Source organism: Salvelinus fontinalis, unplaced genomic scaffold (assembly GCF_029448725.1).
Source record: "Salvelinus fontinalis isolate EN_2023a unplaced genomic scaffold, ASM2944872v1 scaffold_0039, whole genome shotgun sequence".
Classification (NCBI taxonomy): Eukaryota; Metazoa; Chordata; class Actinopteri; order Salmoniformes; family Salmonidae; genus Salvelinus; species Salvelinus fontinalis.
Window position 1 is genome coordinate 456,874 of NW_026600248.1, and position 22,003 is coordinate 478,876.

The 22,003-nt window shown below is 52.5% G+C and overlaps 1 protein-coding gene across 1 annotated transcript in view; it reads right to left on the minus strand.

The window, feature by feature from the left end:
* LOC129842412 (bifunctional heparan sulfate N-deacetylase/N-sulfotransferase 4-like) overlaps window positions 1-22,003 on the minus strand; it is a 102,692-nt gene that overhangs the window by 4,155 nt on the left and 76,534 nt on the right. The gene's annotated exons all lie outside the window — the stretch shown is intronic.

A 22,003-nucleotide genomic window follows, 5' to 3' on the forward strand; every position in this document is an offset into this window, starting at 1 on the left:
ACACACACACACACAGACACACACACACACACACACACACACACACACACACACACACACACAGAGACACACACACACACACACACACACACACACACACACACACACACACACACACACACACACACACACACACACACACACACACACACACGCACACACAGAGACACACACACACACACACACACACACACACAGACACACACACACACACACACACACACACACACACACACACACACACACACACACACACACACACACACACACACACACACACACACACACACACACACACACACACACACACAGAGACACAGACACACACACACACACACACACATACACACACACAGAGACACACACACACACACACACACAATTCTTGAATTTGAATTGAAGTAGGAAATAGGATACTGAATCTGATAAACACTGAGTGGACAAAACATTAAGAACACCTTCCTAATATTGAGTTGCACCCCCCCCCCCCCCTTCTGCCCTCAGAACAGCCTCAATTCATTGGGGCAGGGACTTTACAAGGTGTCGAAAGCATTCCACAGGGATGCTGGTCCATGTTGACTCCAACGCTTCACACAAGTTGTGTCAAGTTGGCTGGATATCCTTTGGGTGGTGGACCATTCTTGATACACACGGGAAAAACCCAGCAGCGTTGTAGTTCTTAACACAAACCAGTGCGCACCTACTACCAAACCCCGTTCAAAGGCACGTCAATCTTTTGTCTTGCCCTTTCACCCTCTGAATGGCACACATACACAATCCACGTCTCTGTTGTCTCAAGGCTTAAACATCCTTCTTTAACCCGTCTCCTCCCCCTTCACCTACACTGATTGAAGTGGATTAAACAGGTGACATCAATAAGGGATCATAGCTTTTCACCTGGATTCACCTGGTCAGTCTACGTCATGGGAAGAGCAGGTGTTCCTAATATTTTGTCCACTCATCGTATATTTGATCATAAAACATCAAACATGTCATTATATGCAGATCAAATATTGACAAAACCTGTATGTGAATATTTAAAGATGTTACATTTCATTAATCATTGATACATGCTGTTCAATACGGAGGAGGGCAAATACTACATTTCCCAGAATGCATCAGTGAAACCTCAAGTTGACCCGGAAGATGTTGAAAAAGAAGCCAACTAAATGACACGGTTGTTGGATAAACAACGGTTTGTTCTAAGCACTAAGGTCATTAAAAGACAATATCAACACTGTTTCCAGAGAAAAGGGATGTGGGCCGTCATTGAAAATAAGAATTTGTTCTTAACTGACTTGACTAGTTAAATAAAAGGTTAAATAATAAATAAATAAATAATAATATAGATTATTTGGTATCTGGAAGTGTGACCAGCCAGATGTAATAATACACTTCCTGTCACTCAAACTCAAAACTCAAATTCTACATCCTGTGAGGTTTGGCCAAATCAATTCCAATTTCAGCTCATGAGTTGAATAGGTGTGTGTGTGTGTGTGTCTGTGTGTGTGTGTGTGTGTACCTGGTACCAGCTATTAGCCTGTCTGAGGGGTAGGTCCACACGGTCAGTATCTTGTGTACCTGGTACCAGCTATAAGCCCTGTCTGAGGGGTAGGTCCACACGGTCAGTATCTTGTGTACCTGGTACCAGCTATAAGCCCTGTCTGAGGGGTTGGTCCACACGGTCAGTATCTTGTGTACCTGGTACCAGCTATAAGCCCTGTCTGAGGGGTTGGTCCACACGGTCAGTATCTTGTGTACCTGGTACCAGCTATAAGCCCTGTCTGAGGGGTTGGTCCTCACGGTCAGTATCTTGTGTACCTGGTACCAGCTATAAGCCCTGTCTGAGGGGTTGGTCCACACGGTCAGTATCTTGAGTACCTGGTACCAGCTATAAGCCCTGTCTGAGGGGTTGGTCAGCACGGTCAGTATCTTGTGTACCTGGTACCAGCTATAAGCCCTGTCTGAGGGGTTGGTCCACACGGTCAGTATCTTGTGTACCTGGTACCAGCTATAAGCCCTGTCTGAGGGGTTGGTCCACACGGTCAGTATCTTGTGTACCTGGTACCAGCTATAAGCCCTGTCTGAGGGGTTGGTCCACACGGTCAGTATCTTGTGTACCTGGTACCAGCTATAAGCCCTGTCTGAGGGGTTGGTCCACACGGTCAGTATCTTGTGTACCTGGTACCAGCTATAAGCCCTGTCTGAGGGGTAGGTCCACACGGTCAGTATCTTGTGTACCTGGTACCAGCTATAAGCCCTGTCTGAGGGGTTGGTCCACACGGTCAGTATCTTGTGTACCTGGTACCAGCTATAAGCCCTGTCTGAGGGGTAGGTCCACACGGTCAGTATCTTGTGTACCTGGTACCAGCTATAAGCCCTGTCTGAGGGGTTGGTCCACACGGTCAGTATCTTGTGTACCTGGTACCAGCTATAAGCCCTGTCTGAGGGGTTGGTCCACACGGTCAGTATCTTGTGTACCTGGTACCAGCTATAAGCCCTGTCTGAGGGGTTGGTCCACACGGTCAGTATCTTGTGTACCTGGTACCAGCTATAAGCCCTGTCTGAGGGGTTGGTCCACACGGTCAGTATCTTGTGTACCTGGTACCAGCTATAAGCCCTGTCTGAGGGGTTGGTCCACACGGTCAGTATCTTGTGTACCTGGTACCAGCTATAAGCCCTGTCTGAGGGTTTGGTCCACACGGTCAGTATCTTGTGTACCTGGTACCAGCTATAAGCCCTGTCTGAGGGGTTGGTCCACACGGTCAGTATCTTGTGTACCTGGTACCAGCTATAAGCCCTGTCTGAGGGGTTGGTCCACACGGTCAGTATCTTGTGTACCTGGTACCAGCTATAAGCCCTGTCTGAGGGGTTGGTCCACACGGTCAGTATCTTGTGTACCTGGTACCAGCTATAAGCCCTGTCTGAGGGGTTGGTCCACACGGTCAGTATCTTGTGTACCTGGTACCAGCTATAAGCCCTGTCTGAGGGGTTGGTCCACACGGTCAGTATCTTGTGTACCTGGTACCAGCTATAAGCCCTGTCTGAGGGGTTGGTCCACACGGTCAGTATCTTGTGCACCTGGTACCAGATATAAGCCCTGTCTGAGGGGTTGGTCCACACGGTCAGTATCTTGTGTACCTGGTACCAGCTATAAGCCCTGTCTGAGGGGTTGGTCCACACGGTCAGTATCTTGTGTACCTGGTACCAGCTATAAGCCCTGTCTGAGGGGTTGGTCCACACGGTCAGTATCTTGTGTACCTGGTACCAGCTATAAGCCCTGTCTGAGGGGTTGGTCCACACGGTCAGTATCTTGTGTACCTGGTACCAGCTATAAGCCCTGTCTGAGGGGTTGGTCCACACGGTCAGTATCTTGTGTACCTGGTACCAGCTATAAGCCCTGTCTGAGGGGTTGGTCCACACGGTCAGTATCTTGTGTACCTGGTACCAGCTATAAGCCCTGTCTGAGGGGTTGGTCCACACGGTCAGTATCTTGTGTACCTGGTACCAGCTATAAGCCCTGTCTGAGGGGTTGGTCCACACGGTCAGTATCTTGTGTACCTGGTACCAGCTATAAGCCCTGTCTGAGGGGTTGGTCCACACGGTCAGTATCTTGTGTACCTGGTACCAGCTATAAGCCCTGTCTGAGGGGTTGGTCCACACGGTCAGTATCTTGTGTACCTGGTACCAGCTATAAGCCCTGTCTGAGGGGTTGGTCCACACGGTCAGTATCTTGTGTACCTGGTACCAGCTATAAGCCCTGTCTGAGGGGTTGGTCCACACGGTCAGTATCTTGTGTACCTGGTACCAGCTATAAGCCCTGTCTGAGGGGTTGGTCCACACGGTCAGTATCTTGTGTACCTGGTACCAGCTATAAGCCCTGTCTGAGGGGTTGGTCCACACGGTCAGTATCTTGTGTACCTGGTACCAGCTATAAGCCCTGTCTGAGGGGTTGGTCCACACGGTCAGTATCTTGTGTACCTGGTACCAGCTATAAGCCCTGTCTGAGGGGTTGGTCCACACGGTCAGTATCTTGTGTACCTGGTACCAGCTATAAGCCCTGTCTGAGGGGTTGGTCCACACGGTCAGTATCTTGTGTACCTGGTACCAGCTATAAGCCCTGTCTGAGGGGTTGGTCCACACGGTCAGTATCTTGTGTACCTGGTACCAGCTATAAGCCCTGTCTGAGGGGTTGGTCCACACGGTCAGTATCTTGTGTACCTGGTACCAGCTATAAGCCCTGTCTGAGGGGTTGGTCCACACGGTCAGTATCTTGTGTACCTGGTACCAGCTATAAGCCCTGTCTGAGGGGTTGGTCCACACGGTCAGTATCTTGTGTACCTGGTACCAGCTATAAGCCCTGTCTGAGGGGTTGGTCCACACGGTCAGTATCTTGTGTACCTGGTACCAGCTATAAGCCCTGTCTGAGGGGTTGGTCCACACGGTCAGTATCTTGTGTACCTGGTACCAGCTATAAGCCCTGTCTGAGGGGTTGGTCCACACGGTCAGTATCTTGTGTACCTGGTACCAGCTATAAGCCCTGTCTGAGGGGTTGGTCCACACGGTCAGTATCTTGTGTACCTGGTACCAGCTATAAGCCCTGTCTGAGGGGTTGGTCCACACGGTCAGTATCTTGTGTACCTGGTACCAGCTATAAGCCCTGTCTGAGGGGTTGGTCCACACGGTCAGTATCTTGTGTACCTGGTACCAGCTATAAGCCCTGTCTGAGGGGTTGGTCCACACGGTCAGTATCTTGTGTACCTGGTACCAGCTATAAGCCCTGTCTGAGGGGTTGGTCCACACGGTCAGTATCTTGTGTACCTGGTACCAGCTATAAGCCCTGTCTGAGGGGTTGGTCCACACGGTCAGTATCTTGTGTACCTGGTACCAGCTATAAGCCCTGTCTGAGGGGTTGGTCCACACGGTCAGTATCTTGTGTACCTGGTACCAGCTATAAGCCCTGTCTGAGGGGTTGGTCCACACGGTCAGTATCTTGTGTACCTGGTACCAGCTATAAGCCCTGTCTGAGGGGTTGGTCCACACGGTCAGTATCTTGTGTACCTGGTACCAGCTATAAGCCCTGTCTGAGGGGTTGGTCCACACGGTCAGTATCTTGTGTACCTGGTACCAGCTATAAGCCCTGTCTGAGGGGTTGGTCCACACGGTCAGTATCTTGTGTACCTGGTACCAGCTATAAGCCCTGTCTGAGGGGTTGGTCCACACGGTCAGTATCTTGTGTACCTGGTACCAGCTATAAGCCCTGTCTGAGGGGTTGGTCCACACGGTCAGTATCTTGTGTACCTGGTACCAGCTATAAGCCCTGTCTGAGGGGTTGGTCCACACGGTCAGTATCTTGTGTACCTGGTACCAGCTATAAGCCCTGTCTGAGGGGTTGGTCCACACGGTCAGTATCTTGTGTACCTGGTACCAGCTATAAGCCCTGTCTGAGGGGTTGGTCCACACGGTCAGTATCTTGTGTACCTGGTACCAGCTATAAGCCCTGTCTGAGGGGTTGGTCCACACGGTCAGTATCTTGTGTACCTGGTACCAGCTATAAGCCCTGTCTGAGGGGTTGGTCCACACGGTCAGTATCTTGTGTACCTGGTACCAGCTATAAGCCCTGTCTGAGGGGTTGGTCCACACGGTCAGTATCTTGTGTACCTGGTACCAGCTATAAGCCCTGTCTGAGGGGTTGGTCCACACGGTCAGTATCTTGTGTACCTGGTACCAGCTATAAGCCCTGTCTGAGGGGTTGGTCCACACGGTCAGTATCTTGTGTACCTGGTACCAGCTATAAGCCCTGTCTGAGGGGTTGGTCCACACGGTCAGTATCTTGTGTACCTGGTACCAGCTATAAGCCCTGTCTGAGGGGTTGGTCCACACGGTCAGTATCTTGTGTACCTGGTACCAGCTATAAGCCCTGTCTGAGGGGTTGGTCCACACGGTCAGTATCTTGTGTACCTGGTACCAGCTATAAGCCCTGTCTGAGGGGTTGGTCCACACGGTCAGTATCTTGTGTACCTGGTACCAGCTATAAGCCCTGTCTGAGGGGTTGGTCCACACGGTCAGTATCTTGTGTACCTGGTACCAGCTATAAGCCCTGTCTGAGGGGTTGGTCCACACGGTCAGTATCTTGTGTACCTGGTACCAGCTATAAGCCCTGTCTGAGGGGTTGGTCCACACGGTCAGTATCTTGTGTACCTGGTACCAGCTATAAGCCCTGTCTGAGGGGTTGGTCCACACGGTCAGTATCTTGTGTACCTGGTACCAGCTATAAGCCCTGTCTGAGGGGTTGGTCCACACGGTCAGTATCTTGTGTACCTGGTACCAGCTATAAGCCCTGTCTGAGGGGTTGGTCCACACGGTCAGTATCTTGTGTACCTGGTACCAGCTATAAGCCCTGTCTGAGGGGTTGGTCCACACGGTCAGTATCTTGTGTACCTGGTACCAGCTATAAGCCCTGTCTGAGGGGTTGGTCCACACGGTCAGTATCTTGTGTACCTGGTACCAGCTATAAGCCCTGTCTGAGGGGTTGGTCCACACGGTCAGTATCTTGTGTACCTGGTACCAGCTATAAGCCCTGTCTGAGGGGTTGGTCCACACGGTCAGTATCTTGTGTACCTGGTACCAGCTATAAGCCCTGTCTGAGGGGTTGGTCCACACGGTCAGTATCTTGTGTACCTGGTACCAGCTATAAGCCCTGTCTGAGGGGTTGGTCCACACGGTCAGTATCTTGTGTACCTGGTACCAGCTATAAGCCCTGTCTGAGGGGTTGGTCCACACGGTCAGTATCTTGTGTACCTGGTACCAGCTATAAGCCCTGTCTGAGGGGTTGGTCCACACGGTCAGTATCTTGTGTACCTGGTACCAGCTATAAGCCCTGTCTGAGGGGTTGGTCCACACGGTCAGTATCTTGTGTACCTGGTACCAGCTATAAGCCCTGTCTGAGGGGTTGGTCCACACGGTCAGTATCTTGTGTACCTGGTACCAGCTATAAGCCCTGTCTGAGGGGTTGGTCCACACGGTCAGTATCTTGTGTACCTGGTACCAGCTATAAGCCCTGTCTGAGGGGTTGGTCCACACGGTCAGTATCTTGTGTACCTGGTACCAGCTATAAGCCCTGTCTGAGGGGTTGGTCCACACGGTCAGTATCTTGTGTACCTGGTACCAGCTATAAGCCCTGTCTGAGGGGTTGGTCCACACGGTCAGTATCTTGTGTACCTGGTACCAGCTATAAGCCCTGTCTGAGGGGTTGGTCCACACGGTCAGTATCTTGTGTACCTGGTACCAGCTATAAGCCCTGTCTGAGGGGTTGGTCCACACGGTCAGTATCTTGTGTACCTGGTACCAGCTATAAGCCCTGTCTGAGGGGTTGGTCCACACGGTCAGTATCTTGTGTACCTGGTACCAGCTATAAGCCCTGTCTGAGGGGTTGGTCCACACGGTCAGTATCTTGTGTACCTGGTACCAGCTATAAGCCCTGTCTGAGGGGTTGGTCCACACGGTCAGTATCTTGTGTACCTGGTACCAGCTATAAGCCCTGTCTGAGGGGTTGGTCCACACGGTCAGTATCTTGTGTACCTGGTACCAGCTATAAGCCCTGTCTGAGGGGTTGGTCCACACGGTCAGTATCTTGTGTACCTGGTACCAGCTATAAGCCCTGTCTGAGGGGTTGGTCCACACGGTCAGTATCTTGTGTACCTGGTACCAGCTATAAGCCCTGTCTGAGGGGTTGGTCCACACGGTCAGTATCTTGTGTACCTGGTACCAGCTATAAGCCCTGTCTGAGGGGTTGGTCCACACGGTCAGTATCTTGTGTACCTGGTACCAGCTATAAGCCCTGTCTGAGGGGTTGGTCCACACGGTCAGTATCTTGTGTACCTGGTACCAGCTATAAGCCCTGTCTGAGGGGTTGGTCCACACGGTCAGTATCTTGTGTACCTGGTACCAGCTATAAGCCCTGTCTGAGGGGTTGGTCCACACGGTCAGTATCTTGTGTACCTGGTACCAGCTATAAGCCCTGTCTGAGGGGTTGGTCCACACGGTCAGTATCTTGTGTACCTGGTACCAGCTATAAGCCCTGTCTGAGGGGTTGGTCCACACGGTCAGTATCTTGTGTACCTGGTACCAGCTATAAGCCCTGTCTGAGGGGTTGGTCCACACGGTCAGTATCTTGTGTACCTGGTACCAGCTATAAGCCCTGTCTGAGGGGTTGGTCCACACGGTCAGTATCTTGTGTACCTGGTACCAGCTATAAGCCCTGTCTGAGGGGTTGGTCCACACGGTCAGTATCTTGTGTACCTGGTACCAGCTATAAGCCCTGTCTGAGGGGTTGGTCCACACGGTCAGTATCTTGTGTACCTGGTACCAGCTATAAGCCCTGTCTGAGGGGTTGGTCCACACGGTCAGTATCTTGTGTACCTGGTACCAGCTATAAGCCCTGTCTGAGGGGTTGGTCCACACGGTCAGTATCTTGTGTACCTGGTACCAGCTATAAGCCCTGTCTGAGGGGTTGGTCCACACGGTCAGTATCTTGTGTACCTGGTACCAGCTATAAGCCCTGTCTGAGGGGTTGGTCCACACGGTCAGTATCTTGTGTACCTGGTACCAGCTATAAGCCCTGTCTGAGGGGTTGGTCCACACGGTCAGTATCTTGTGTACCTGGTACCAGCTATAAGCCCTGTCTGAGGGGTTGGTCCACACGGTCAGTATCTTGTGTACCTGGTACCAGCTATAAGCCCTGTCTGAGGGGTTGGTCCACACGGTCAGTATCTTGTGTACCTGGTACCAGCTATAAGCCCTGTCTGAGGGGTTGGTCCACACGGTCAGTATCTTGTGTACCTGGTACCAGCTATAAGCCCTGTCTGAGGGGTTGGTCCACACGGTCAGTATCTTGTGTACCTGGTACCAGCTATAAGCCCTGTCTGAGGGGTTGGTCCACACGGTCAGTATCTTGTGTACCTGGTACCAGCTATAAGCCCTGTCTGAGGGGTTGGTCCACACGGTCAGTATCTTGTGTACCTGGTACCAGCTATAAGCCCTGTCTGAGGGGTTGGTCCACACGGTCAGTATCTTGTGTACCTGGTACCAGCTATAAGCCCTGTCTGAGGGGTTGGTCCACACGGTCAGTATCTTGTGTACCTGGTACCAGCTATAAGCCCTGTCTGAGGGGTTGGTCCACACGGTCAGTATCTTGTGTACCTGGTACCAGCTATAAGCCCTGTCTGAGGGGTTGGTCCACACGGTCAGTATCTTGTGTACCTGGTACCAGCTATAAGCCCTGTCTGAGGGGTTGGTCCACACGGTCAGTATCTTGTGTACCTGGTACCAGCTATAAGCCCTGTCTGAGGGGTTGGTCCACACGGTCAGTATCTTGTGTACCTGGTACCAGCTATAAGCCCTGTCTGAGGGGTTGGTCCACACGGTCAGTATCTTGTGTACCTGGTACCAGCTATAAGCCCTGTCTGAGGGGTTGGTCCACACGGTCAGTATCTTGTGTACCTGGTACCAGCTATAAGCCCTGTCTGAGGGGTTGGTCCACACGGTCAGTATCTTGTGTACCTGGTACCAGCTATAAGCCCTGTCTGAGGGGTTGGTCCACACGGTCAGTATCTTGTGTACCTGGTACCAGCTATAAGCCCTGTCTGAGGGGTTGGTCCACACGGTCAGTATCTTGTGTACCTGGTACCAGCTATAAGCCCTGTCTGAGGGGTTGGTCCACACGGTCAGTATCTTGTGTACCTGGTACCAGCTATAAGCCCTGTCTGAGGGGTTGGTCCACACGGTCAGTATCTTGTGTACCTGGTACCAGCTATAAGCCCTGTCTGAGGGGTTGGTCCACACGGTCAGTATCTTGTGTACCTGGTACCAGCTATAAGCCCTGTCTGAGGGGTTGGTCCACACGGTCAGTATCTTGTGTACCTGGTACCAGCTATAAGCCCTGTCTGAGGGGTTGGTCCACACGGTCAGTATCTTGTGTACCTGGTACCAGCTATAAGCCCTGTCTGAGGGGTTGGTCCACACGGTCAGTATCTTGTGTACCTGGTACCAGCTATAAGCCCTGTCTGAGGGGTTGGTCCACACGGTCAGTATCTTGTGTACCTGGTACCAGCTATAAGCCCTGTCTGAGGGGTTGGTCCACACGGTCAGTATCTTGTGTACCTGGTACCAGCTATAAGCCCTGTCTGAGGGGTTGGTCCACACGGTCAGTATCTTGTGTACCTGGTACCAGCTATAAGCCCTGTCTGAGGGGTTGGTCCACACGGTCAGTATCTTGTGTACCTGGTACCAGCTATAAGCCCTGTCTGAGGGGTTGGTCCACACGGTCAGTATCTTGTGTACCTGGTACCAGCTATAAGCCCTGTCTGAGGGGTTGGTCCACACGGTCAGTATCTTGTGTACCTGGTACCAGCTATAAGCCCTGTCTGAGGGGTTGGTCCACACGGTCAGTATCTTGTGTACCTGGTACCAGCTATAAGCCCTGTCTGAGGGGTTGGTCCACACGGTCAGTATCTTGTGTACCTGGTACCAGCTATAAGCCCTGTCTGAGGGGTTGGTCCACACGGTCAGTATCTTGTGTACCTGGTACCAGCTATAAGCCCTGTCTGAGGGGTTGGTCCACACGGTCAGTATCTTGTGTACCTGGTACCAGCTATAAGCCCTGTCTGAGGGGTTGGTCCACACGGTCAGTATCTTGTGTACCTGGTACCAGCTATAAGCCCTGTCTGAGGGGTTGGTCCACACGGTCAGTATCTTGTGTACCTGGTACCAGCTATAAGCCCTGTCTGAGGGGTTGGTCCACACGGTCAGTATCTTGTGTACCTGGTACCAGCTATAAGCCCTGTCTGAGGGGTTGGTCCACACGGTCAGTATCTTGTGTACCTGGTACCAGCTATAAGCCCTGTCTGAGGGGTTGGTCCACACGGTCAGTATCTTGTGTACCTGGTACCAGCTATAAGCCCTGTCTGAGGGGTTGGTCCACACGGTCAGTATCTTGTGTACCTGGTACCAGCTATAAGCCCTGTCTGAGGGGTTGGTCCACACGGTCAGTATCTTGTGTACCTGGTACCAGCTATAAGCCCTGTCTGAGGGGTTGGTCCACACGGTCAGTATCTTGTGTACCTGGTACCAGCTATAAGCCCTGTCTGAGGGGTTGGTCCACACGGTCAGTATCTTGTGTACCTGGTACCAGCTATAAGCCCTGTCTGAGGGGTTGGTCCACACGGTCAGTATCTTGTGTACCTGGTACCAGCTATAAGCCCTGTCTGAGGGGTTGGTCCACACGGTCAGTATCTTGTGTACCTGGTACCAGCTATAAGCCCTGTCTGAGGGGTTGGTCCACACGGTCAGTATCTTGTGTACCTGGTACCAGCTATAAGCCCTGTCTGAGGGGTTGGTCCACACGGTCAGTATCTTGTGTACCTGGTACCAGCTATAAGCCCTGTCTGAGGGGTTGGTCCACACGGTCAGTATCTTGTGTACCTGGTACCAGCTATAAGCCCTGTCTGAGGGGTTGGTCCACACGGTCAGTATCTTGTGTACCTGGTACCAGCTATAAGCCCTGTCTGAGGGGTTGGTCCACACGGTCAGTATCTTGTGTACCTGGTACCAGCTATAAGCCCTGTCTGAGGGGTTGGTCCACACGGTCAGTATCTTGTGTACCTGGTACCAGCTATAAGCCCTGTCTGAGGGGTTGGTCCACACGGTCAGTATCTTGTGTACCTGGTACCAGCTATAAGCCCTGTCTGAGGGGTTGGTCCACACGGTCAGTATCTTGTGTACCTGGTACCAGCTATAAGCCCTGTCTGAGGGGTTGGTCCACACGGTCAGTATCTTGTGTACCTGGTACCAGCTATAAGCCCTGTCTGAGGGGTTGGTCCACACGGTCAGTATCTTGTGTACCTGGTACCAGCTATAAGCCCTGTCTGAGGGGTTGGTCCACACGGTCAGTATCTTGTGTACCTGGTACCAGCTATAAGCCCTGTCTGAGGGGTTGGTCCACACGGTCAGTATCTTGTGTACCTGGTACCAGCTATAAGCCCTGTCTGAGGGGTTGGTCCACACGGTCAGTATCTTGTGTACCTGGTACCAGCTATAAGCCCTGTCTGAGGGGTTGGTCCACACGGTCAGTATCTTGTGTACCTGGTACCAGCTATAAGCCCTGTCTGAGGGGTTGGTCCACACGGTCAGTATCTTGTGTACCTGGTACCAGCTATAAGCCCTGTCTGAGGGGTTGGTCCACACGGTCAGTATCTTGTGTACCTGGTACCAGCTATAAGCCCTGTCTGAGGGGTTGGTCCACACGGTCAGTATCTTGTGTACCTGGTACCAGCTATAAGCCCTGTCTGAGGGGTTGGTCCACACGGTCAGTATCTTGTGTACCTGGTACCAGCTATAAGCCCTGTCTGAGGGGTTGGTCCACACGGTCAGTATCTTGTGTACCTGGTACCAGCTATAAGCCCTGTCTGAGGGGTTGGTCCACACGGTCAGTATCTTGTGTACCTGGTACCAGCTATAAGCCCTGTCTGAGGGGTTGGTCCACACGGTCAGTATCTTGTGTACCTGGTACCAGCTATAAGCCCTGTCTGAGGGGTTGGTCCACACGGTCAGTATCTTGTGTACCTGGTACCAGCTATAAGCCCTGTCTGAGGGGTTGGTCCACACGGTCAGTATCTTGTGTACCTGGTACCAGCTATAAGCCCTGTCTGAGGGGTTGGTCCACACGGTCAGTATCTTGTGTACCTGGTACCAGCTATAAGCCCTGTCTGAGGGGTTGGTCCACACGGTCAGTATCTTGTGTACCTGGTACCAGCTATAAGCCCTGTCTGAGGGGTTGGTCCACACGGTCAGTATCTTGTGTACCTGGTACCAGCTATAAGCCCTGTCTGAGGGGTTGGTCCACACGGTCAGTATCTTGTGTACCTGGTACCAGCTATAAGCCCTGTCTGAGGGGTTGGTCCACACGGTCAGTATCTTGTGTACCTGGTACCAGCTATAAGCCCTGTCTGAGGGGTTGGTCCACACGGTCAGTATCTTGTGTACCTGGTACCAGCTATAAGCCCTGTCTGAGGGGTTGGTCCACACGGTCAGTATCTTGTGTACCTGGTACCAGCTATAAGCCCTGTCTGAGGGGTTGGTCCACACGGTCAGTATCTTGTGTACCTGGTACCAGCTATAAGCCCTGTCTGAGGGGTTGGTCCACACGGTCAGTATCTTGTGTACCTGGTACCAGCTATAAGCCCTGTCTGAGGGGTTGGTCCACACGGTCAGTATCTTGTGTACCTGGTACCAGCTATAAGCCCTGTCTGAGGGGTTGGTCCACACGGTCAGTATCTTGTGTACCTGGTACCAGCTATAAGCCCTGTCTGAGGGGTTGGTCCACACGGTCAGTATCTTGTGTACCTGGTACCAGCTATAAGCCCTGTCTGAGGGGTTGGTCCACACGGTCAGTATCTTGTGTACCTGGTACCAGCTATAAGCCCTGTCTGAGGGGTTGGTCCACACGGTCAGTATCTTGTGTACCTGGTACCAGCTATAAGCCCTGTCTGAGGGGTTGGTCCACACGGTCAGTATCTTGTGTACCTGGTACCAGCTATAAGCCCTGTCTGAGGGGTTGGTCCACACGGTCAGTATCTTGTGTACCTGGTACCAGCTATAAGCCCTGTCTGAGGGGTTGGTCCACACGGTCAGTATCTTGTGTACCTGGTACCAGCTATAAGCCCTGTCTGAGGGGTTGGTCCACACGGTCAGTATCTTGTGTACCTGGTACCAGCTATAAGCCCTGTCTGAGGGGTTGGTCCACACGGTCAGTATCTTGTGTACCTGGTACCAGCTATAAGCCCTGTCTGAGGGGTTGGTCCACACGGTCAGTATCTTGTGTACCTGGTACCAGCTATAAGCCCTGTCTGAGGGGTTGGTCCACACGGTCAGTATCTTGTGTACCTGGTACCAGCTATAAGCCCTGTCTGAGGGGTTGGTCCACACGGTCAGTATCTTGTGTACCTGGTACCAGCTATAAGCCCTGTCTGAGGGGTTGGTCCACACGGTCAGTATCTTGTGTACCTGGTACCAGCTATAAGCCCTGTCTGAGGGGTTGGTCCACACGGTCAGTATCTTGTGTACCTGGTACCAGCTATAAGCCCTGTCTGAGGGGTTGGTCCACACGGTCAGTATCTTGTGTACCTGGTACCAGCTATAAGCCCTGTCTGAGGGGTTGGTCCACACGGTCAGTATCTTGTGTACCTGGTACCAGCTATAAGCCCTGTCTGAGGGGTTGGTCCACACGGTCAGTATCTTGTGTACCTGGTACCAGCTATAAGCCCTGTCTGAGGGGTTGGTCCACACGGTCAGTATCTTGTGTACCTGGTACCAGCTATAAGCCCTGTCTGAGGGGTTGGTCCACACGGTCAGTATCTTGTGTACCTGGTACCAGCTATAAGCCCTGTCTGAGGGGTTGGTCCACACGGTCAGTATCTTGTGTACCTGGTACCAGCTATAAGCCCTGTCTGAGGGGTTGGTCCACACGGTCAGTATCTTGTGTACCTGGTACCAGCTATAAGCCCTGTCTGAGGGGTTGGTCCACACGGTCAGTATCTTGTGTACCTGGTACCAGCTATAAGCCCTGTCTGAGGGGTTGGTCCACACGGTCAGTATCTTGTGTACCTGGTACCAGCTATAAGCCCTGTCTGAGGGGTTGGTCCACACGGTCAGTATCTTGTGTACCTGGTACCAGCTATAAGCCCTGTCTGAGGGGTTGGTCCACACGGTCAGTATCTTGTGTACCTGGTACCAGCTATAAGCCCTGTCTGAGGGGTTGGTCCACACGGTCAGTATCTTGTGTACCTGGTACCAGCTATAAGCCCTGTCTGAGGGGTTGGTCCACACGGTCAGTATCTTGTGTACCTGGTACCAGCTATAAGCCCTGTCTGAGGGGTTGGTCCACACGGTCAGTATCTTGTGTACCTGGTACCAGCTATAAGCCCTGTCTGAGGGGTTGGTCCACACGGTCAGTATCTTGTGTACCTGGTACCAGCTATAAGCCCTGTCTGAGGGGTTGGTCCACACGGTCAGTATCTTGTGTACCTGGTACCAGCTATAAGCCCTGTCTGAGGGGTTGGTCCACACGGTCAGTATCTTGTGTACCTGGTACCAGCTATAAGCCCTGTCTGAGGGGTTGGTCCACACGGTCAGTATCTTGTGTACCTGGTACCAGCTATAAGCCCTGTCTGAGGGGTTGGTCCACACGGTCAGTATCTTGTGTACCTGGTACCAGCTATAAGCCCTGTCTGAGGGGTTGGTCCACACGGTCAGTATCTTGTGTACCTGGTACCAGCTATAAGCCCTGTCTGAGGGGTTGGTCCACACGGTCAGTATCTTGTGTACCTGGTACCAGCTATAAGCCCTGTCTGAGGGGTTGGTCCACACGGTCAGTATCTTGTGTACCTGGTACCAGCTATAAGCCCTGTCTGAGGGGTTGGTCCACACGGTCAGTATCTTGTGTACCTGGTACCAGCTATAAGCCCTGTCTGAGGGGTTGGTCCACACGGTCAGTATCTTGTGTACCTGGTACCAGCTATAAGCCCTGTCTGAGGGGTTGGTCCACACGGTCAGTATCTTGTGTACCTGGTACCAGCTATAAGCCCTGTCTGAGGGGTTGGTCCACACGGTCAGTATCTTGTGTACCTGGTACCAGCTATAAGCCCTGTCTGAGGGGTTGGTCCACACGGTCAGTATCTTGTGTACCTGGTACCAGCTATAAGCCCTGTCTGAGGGGTTGGTCCACACGGTCAGTATCTTGTGTACCTGGTACCAGCTATAAGCCCTGTCTGAGGGGTTGGTCCACACGGTCAGTATCTTGTGTACCTGGTACCAGCTATAAGCCCTGTCTGAGGGGTTGGTCCACACGGTCAGTATCTTGTGTACCTGGTACCAGCTATAAGCCCTGTCTGAGGGGTTGGTCCACACGGTCAGTATCTTGTGTACCTGGTACCAGCTATAAGCCCTGTCTGAGGGGTTGGTCCACACGGTCAGTATCTTGTGTACCTGGTACCAGCTATAAGCCCTGTCTGAGGGGTTGGTCCACACGGTCAGTATCTTGTGTACCTGGTACCAGCTATAAGCCCTGTCTGAGGGGTTGGTCCACACGGTCAGTATCTTGTGTACCTGGTACCAGCTATAAGCCCTGTCTGAGGGGTTGGTCCACACGGTCAGTATCTTGTGTACCTGGTACCAGCTATAAGCCCTGTCTGAGGGGTTGGTCCACACGGTCAGTATCTTGTGTACCTGGTACCAGCTATAAGCCCTGTCTGAGGGGTTGGTCCACACGGTCAGTATCTTGTGTACCTGGTACCAGCTATAAGCCCTGTCTGAGGGGTTGGTCCACACGGTCAGTATCTTGTGTACCTGGTACCAGCTATAAGCCCTGTCTGAGGGGTTGGTCCACACGGTCAGTATCTTGTGTACCTGGTACCAGCTATAAGCCCTGTCTGAGGGGTTGGTCCACACGGTCAGTATCTTGTGTACCTGGTACCAGCTATAAGCCCTGTCTGAGGGGTTGGTCCACACGGTCAGTATCTTGTGTACCTGGTACCAGCTATAAGCCCTGTCTGAGGGGTTGGTCCACACGGTCAGTATCTTGTGTACCTGGTACCAGCTATAAGCCCTGTCTGAGGGGTTGGTCCACACGGTCAGTATCTTGTGTACCTGGTACCAGCTATAAGCCCTGTCTGAGGGGTTGGTCCACACGGTCAGTATCTTGTGTACCTGGTACCAGCTATAAGCCCTGTCTGAGGGGTTGGTCCACACGGTCAGTATCTTGTGTACCTGGTACCAGCTATAAGCCCTGTCTGAGGGGTTGGTCCACACGGTCAGTATCTTGTGTACCTGGTACCAGCTATAAGCCCTGTCTGAGGGGTTGGTCCACACGGTCAGTATCTTGTGTACCTGGTACCAGCTATAAGCCCTGTCTGAGGGGTTGGTCCACACGGTCAGTATCTTGTGTACCTGGTACCAGCTATAAGCCCTGTCTGAGGGGTTGGTCCACACGGTCAGTATCTTGTGTACCTGGTACCAGCTATAAGCCCTGTCTGAGGGGTTGGTCCACACGGTCAGTATCTTGTGTACCTGGTACCAGCTATAAGCCCTGTCTGAGGGGTTGGTCCACACGGTCAGTATCTTGTGTACCTGGTACCAGCTATAAGCCCTGTCTGAGGGGTTGGTCCACACGGTCAGTATCTTGTGTACCTGGTACCAGCTATAAGCCCTGTCTGAGGGGTTGGTCCACACGGTCAGTATCTTGTGTACCTGGTACCAGCTATAAGCCCTGTCTGAGGGGTTGGTCCACACGGTCAGTATCTTGTGTACCTGGTACCAGCTATAAGCCCTGTCTGAGGGGTTGGTCCACACGGTCAGTATCTTGTGTACCTGGTACCAGCTATAAGCCCTGTCTGAGGGGTTGGTCCACACGGTCAGTATCTTGTGTACCTGGTACCAGCTATAAGCCCTGTCTGAGGGGTTGGTCCACACGGTCAGTATCTTGTGTACCTGGTACCAGCTATAAGCCCTGTCTGAGGGGTTGGTCCACACGGTCAGTATCTTGTGTACCTGGTACCAGCTATAAGCCCTGTCTGAGGGGTTGGTCCACACGGTCAGTATCTTGTGTACCTGGTACCAGCTATAAGCCCTGTCTGAGGGGTTGGTCCACACGGTCAGTATCTTGTGTACCTGGTACCAGCTATAAGCCCTGTCTGAGGGGTTGGTCCACACGGTCAGTATCTTGTGTACCTGGTACCAGCTATAAGCCCTGTCTGAGGGGTTGGTCCACACGGTCAGTATCTTGTGTACCTGGTACCAGCTATAAGCCCTGTCTGAGGGGTTGGTCCACACGGTCAGTATCTTGTGTACCTGGTACCAGCTATAAGCCCTGTCTGAGGGGTTGGTCCACACGGTCAGTATCTTGTGTACCTGGTACCAGCTATAAGCCCTGTCTGAGGGGTTGGTCCACACGGTCAGTATCTTGTGTACCTGGTACCAGCTATAAGCCCTGTCTGAGGGGTTGGTCCACACGGTCAGTATCTTGTGTACCTGGTACCAGCTATAAGCCCTGTCTGAGGGGTTGGTCCACACGGTCAGTATCTTGTGTACCTGGTACCAGCTATAAGCCCTGTCTGAGGGGTTGGTCCACACGGTCAGTATCTTGTGTACCTGGTACCAGCTATAAGCCCTGTCTGAGGGGTTGGTCCACACGGTCAGTATCTTGTGTACCTGGTACCAGCTATAAGCCCTGTCTGAGGGGTTGGTCCACACGGTCAGTATCTTGTGTACCTGGTACCAGCTATAAGCCCTGTCTGAGGGGTTGGTCCACACGGTCAGTATCTTGTGTACCTGGTACCAGCTATAAGCCCTGTCTGAGGGGTTGGTCCACACGGTCAGTATCTTGTGTACCTGGTACCAGCTATAAGCCCTGTCTGAGGGGTTGGTCCACACGGTCAGTATCTTGTGTACCTGGTACCAGCTATAAGCCCTGTCTGAGGGGTTGGTCCACACGGTCAGTATCTTGTGTACCTGGTACCAGCTATAAGCCCTGTCTGAGGGGTTGGTCCACACGGTCAGTATCTTGTGTACCTGGTACCAGCTATAAGCCCTGTCTGAGGGGTTGGTCCACACGGTCAGTATCTTGTGTACCTGGTACCAGCTATAAGCCCTGTCTGAGGGGTTGGTCCACACGGTCAGTATCTTGTGTACCTGGTACCAGCTATAAGCCCTGTCTGAGGGGTTGGTCCACACGGTCAGTATCTTGTGTACCTGGTACCAGCTATAAGCCCTGTCTGAGGGGTTGGTCCACACGGTCAGTATCTTGTGTACCTGGTACCAGCTATAAGCCCTGTCTGAGGGGTTGGTCCACACGGTCAGTATCTTGTGTACCTGGTACCAGCTATAAGCCCTGTCTGAGGGGTTGGTCCACACGGTCAGTATCTTGTGTACCTGGTACCAGCTATAAGCCCTGTCTGAGGGGTTGGTCCACACGGTCAGTATCTTGTGTACCTGGTACCAGCTATAAGCCCTGTCTGAGGGGTTGGTCCACACGGTCAGTATCTTGTGTACCTGGTACCAGCTATAAGCCCTGTCTGAGGGGTTGGTCCACACGGTCAGTATCTTGTGTACCTGGTACCAGCTATAAGCCCTGTCTGAGGGGTTGGTCCACACGGTCAGTATCTTGTGTACCTGGTACCAGCTATAAGCCCTGTCTGAGGGGTTGGTCCACACGGTCAGTATCTTGTGTACCTGGTACCAGCTATAAGCCCTGTCTGAGGGGTTGGTCCACACGGTCAGTATCTTGTGTACCTGGTACCAGCTATAAGCCCTGTCTGAGGGGTTGGTCCACACGGTCAGTATCTTGTGTACCTGGTACCAGCTATAAGCCCTGTCTGAGGGGTTGGTCCACACGGTCAGTATCTTGTGTACCTGGTACCAGCTATAAGCCCTGTCTGAGGGGTTGGTCCACACGGTCAGTATCTTGTGTACCTGGTACCAGCTATAAGCCCTGTCTGAGGGGTTGGTCCACACGGTCAGTATCTTGTGTACCTGGTACCAGCTATAAGCCCTGTCTGAGGGGTTGGTCCACACGGTCAGTATCTTGTGTACCTGGTACCAGCTATAAGCCCTGTCTGAGGGGTTGGTCCACACGGTCAGTATCTTGTGTACCTGGTACCAGCTATAAGCCCTGTCTGAGGGGTTGGTCCACACGGTCAGTATCTTGTGTACCTGGTACCAGCTATAAGCCCTGTCTGAGGGGTTGGTCCACACGGTCAGTATCTTGTGTACCTGGTACCAGCTATAAGCCCTGTCTGAGGGGTTGGTCCACACGGTCAGTATCTTGTGTACCTGGTACCAGCTATAAGCCCTGTCTGAGGGGTTGGTCCACACGGTCAGTATCTTGTGTACCTGGTACCAGCTATAAGCCCTGTCTGAGGGGTTGGTCCACACGGTCAGTATCTTGTGTACCTGGTACCAGCTATAAGCCCTGTCTGAGGGGTTGGTCCGCACGGTCAGTATTTTGTGTACCTGGTACCAGCTATAAGCCCTGTCTGAGGGGTTGGTCCACACGGTCAGTATCTTGTGTACCTGGTACCAGCTATAAGCCCTGTCTGAGGGGTTGGTCCACACGGTCAGTATCTTGTGTACCTGGTACCAGCTATAAGCCCTGTCTGAGGGGTTGGTCCACACGGTCAGTATCTTGTGTACCTGGTACCAGCTATAAGCCCTGTCTGAGGGGTTGGTCCACACGGTCAGTATCTTGTGTACCTGGTACCAGCTATAAGCCCTGTCTGAGGGGTTGGTCCACACGGTCAGTATCTTGTGTACCTGGTACCAGCTATAAGCCCTGTCTGAGGGGTTGGTCCACACGGTCAGTATCTTGTGTACCTGGTACCAGCTATAAGCCCTGTCTGAGGGGTTGGTCCACACGGTCAGTATCTTGTGTACCTGGTACCAGCTATAAGCCCTGTCTGAGGGGTAGGTCCACACGGTCAGTATCTTGTGTACCTGGTACCAGCTATAAGCCCTGTCTGAGGGGTTGGTCCACACGGTCAGTATCTTGTGTACCTGGTACCAGCTATAAGCCCTGTCTGAGGGGTTGGTCCACACGGTCAGTATCTTGTGTACCTGGTACCAGCTATAAGCCCTGTCTGAGGGGTTGGTCCACACGGTCAGTATCTTGTGTACCTGGTACCAGCTATAAGCCCTGTCTGAGGGGTTAATCAACACGGTCAGTATCTTGTGTACCTGGTACCAGCTATAAGCCCTGTCTGAGGGGTTAATCAACACGGTCAGTATCTTGTGTACCTGGTACCAGCTATAAGCCCTGTCTGAGGGGTTGGTCCACACGGTCAGTATCTTGTGTACCTGGTACCAGCTATAAGCCCTGTCTGAGGGGTTGGTCAGCACGGTCAGTATCTTGTGTACCTGGTACCAGCTATAAGCCCTGTCTGAGGGGTTGATCCACACGGTCAGTATCTTGTGTACCTGGTACCAGCTATAAGCCCTGTCTGAGGGGTTGGTCCACACGGTCAGTATCTTGTGTACCTGGTACCAGCTATAAGCCTTGTCTGAGGGGTTGGTCCACACGGTCAGTATCTTGTGTACCTGGTACCAGCTATAAGCCCTGTCTGAGGGGTTGGTCCACACGGTCAGTATCTTGTGTACCTGGTACCAGCTATAAGCCCTGTCTGAGGGGTTGGTCCACACGGTCAGTATCTTGTGTACCTGGTACCAGCTATAAGCCCTGTCTGAGGGGTTGGTCCACACGGTCAGTATCTTGTGTACCTGGTACCAGCTATAAGCCCTGTCTGAGGGGTTGGTCCACACGGTCAGTATCTTGTGTACCTGGTACCAGCTATAAGCCCTGTCTGAGGGGTTGGTCCACACGGTCAGTATCTTGTACCTGGTACCAGCTATAAGCCCTGTCTGAGGGGTTGGTCCACACGGTCAGTATCTTGTGTACCTGGTACCAGCTATAAGCCCTGTCTGAGGGGTTGGTCCACACGGTCAGTATCTTGTGTACCTGGTACCAGCTATAAGCCCTGTCTGAGGGGTAGGTCCACACGGTCAGTATCTTGTGTACCTGGTACCAGCTATAAGCCCTGTCTGAGGGGTTGGTCCACACGGTCAGTATCTTGTGTACCTGGTACCAGCTATAAGCCCTGTCTGAGGGGTTGGTCCACACGGTCAGTATCTTGTGTACCTGGTACCAGCTATAAGCCCTGTCTGAGGGGTTGGTCCACACGGTCAGTATCTTGTGTACCTGGTACCAGCTATAAGCCCTGTCTGAGGGGTTAATCAACACGGTCAGTATCTTGTGTACCTGGTACCAGCTATAAGCCCTGTCTGAGGGGTTAATCAACACGGTCAGTATCTTGTGTACCTGGTACCAGCTATAAGCCCTGTCTGAGGGGTTGGTCCACACGGTCAGTATCTTGTGTACCTGGTACCAGCTATAAGCCCTGTC